Source organism: Bombina bombina, chromosome 8 (assembly GCF_027579735.1).
Source record: "Bombina bombina isolate aBomBom1 chromosome 8, aBomBom1.pri, whole genome shotgun sequence".
In the NCBI taxonomy this organism is placed as follows: domain Eukaryota; kingdom Metazoa; phylum Chordata; class Amphibia; order Anura; family Bombinatoridae; genus Bombina; species Bombina bombina.
The window spans coordinates 52,814,627-52,817,126 of NC_069506.1; positions in this window are offsets into that span (position 1 = coordinate 52,814,627).

A 2,500-nucleotide genomic window follows, 5' to 3' on the forward strand; every position below is an offset into this window, starting at 1 on the left:
CTGAAGAGAACATGGGATGTACTTGTACGCTTTATATTAAAAAAATGATCTGTAATGTGCTTTCTAAAGCTTCAATCATAAGGCCTGTGATTTAGAACTAATAGTAGCTTATTCTTTCTCTCCAGACTATAAATGAAAAGTGATGTCAGATTACTACAGAAGTACACAGAGGCCTTCAAGCTATAGAAGACATTTAATAAATGTCAAACTTCCATCATGTAAAGAGGTGAAAACACTGCTTCCCCATCACAAACTATTAAGATCAAGTACATTTTTTCACATTCTACTGGTTCAAGAAATACATTTAAGCGAACACAATGTATAATTAAAATGACATGAATTAATTCATTGTTAAGTCAAGTAATAAACATGAATCCTTTGATTATTATGCTTTATTAAACGTTAAAGGGACATAAAAGCCAAACGTTTTCTTTCATGATTCAGATAGAAAATACGATTTGAACAACTTTCCTAAATTTTCTTCATTTTCTTGTTATCCTTTGTTGAAAAGCAACAATGTTATACACTATTTCCTGTCATGAAGTGTCCCACACACGTGCATGCTACCTATCTAAATATCTCTTCAACAAAGAATATCAATAATAAATTTGGGTTTCGTGTCCCTTTAAGTAAATCATGCTAACTTGTGCAGTTTTAAAAGAAATGTATAATCGTATTTAATCCTTTTCTATAAAACTTTCGCAAACCTAATGGTTTAAAGGGACAGTCAAAATTAAACTTTCATGGTCCAGACAGAGCAAGCACATTTACTATTCTCAAATTGTGCATAGTCTTTCTGTGTGCCCACTGAGGCACCAGCTCCTACTGCTGTGCAAGAGTTCACAATGTATAAGTAGACGAGTCTGTGATTGGATGATGGGCTGTCACCTGATAAACAGGACAGGGAAATGAAAGAAAACATTGAAATTTGTCATTTTTTTATTATGCAATTCTACTACATATAGGGTAAGATTTATGATAAGGCAAATGCCCGGATGGGTTGCAGGCTCTCGCATTTGAGCCTGCAACTGATATTTATGAAGCAGCAGTTTAAACTGCTGTTCCATTAAACTCTCTCCATCAAACTGGAGTTGGCGGATGAAAATCACCCCAGATTCTTTAGACCGGGGTGATTGACAAGTCCTACTCTCACACAATTGGTTGGGGATACATATCCGCACCACAATGTATGATTAAGTGCGGACAGGTTCACAACTTGTGAATCCTGTCCGCTTGCAAATTGACAAAATCTTGCCCTTAATTGTTCTTTCAATTTTACTGGCAGATGCAAAAAAAGTCCCGACCCAAACAATACCAGTGGTAACAGGTGAGCAAACTCTATAGTACGTTAAAATGACATACAAGATTTAGATAATTTCATTATTGCACTATTGCTTGCATATAACTATGAGCCAAATTATAAGTGTCACACAATTTTTTTTTTTTGCTCAAGCCCTAACTGCGCTCAAAGTAAAAATTTTGCGTGGCCGCATTAGGGCACATACTACAAGCTGAAATTAAAAAGTTATCACGAAAGCGAAAGACTGACGTGCACTAACTTCAGAACTTCGGACATGATGACCGTGCTAGCTTCTTCTCCCCACAGACTTTTATGGGGCACTACAAAAAAACACTTGCGCGCTAACCTGACAGGAATACTTTACACTCCTTTGTTCTTCACATAGAAGAAAATGTTCTTTTTATTTTTTAATATATATATATATATATATATATATATATATATATATATACAGTACATACACTGTATATATATTTAAATATACAATATATCTATACCTAAATATCTATATAAATATATATATATATATATATACATATAGATAGATAGATAGATAGATAGATAGATATAAATATATATTCATGAATAAACATATTTTCTTCTAAGTGAAGAACATAGGAATTTAAATATTTCTATTCAAAACACATTAAAACGGAATAAAAATGATTTTGCATGTTTCAAGGTATTTGACTGGGAAGGGCTTAAATGTGTGTATATATATCTATATTTATGAGTATGTATATTTGCATATACATATGTACACATATAAACACATAAATACACGTATATACACACACATATATATATATATATATATATACACATATATATACTGTATATACACATATATATATACACACACATATATATATATATATATACACACATACATATATATATATATATATATATATATATATACACACACACACACATATATATATATATATATATAGGTTCAGATATTAAGCACTCACTGGTCTTCAGCCATCTGTGTTAAAGTATTTATTTATGTGACGTTTCGGGACACAAAACAGTCCCTTCCTCTGACTGTTTTGTGTCCCGAAACATCATATAAATAAATACTTTAACACAGATGGCTGAAGACCAGTGAGTGCTTAATATCTGAACCTATTTGAAACTGCTTATAGCACCCTGGCTGCTGGAGCGTGATGGTGAGAGTGCATACACCCAATAACT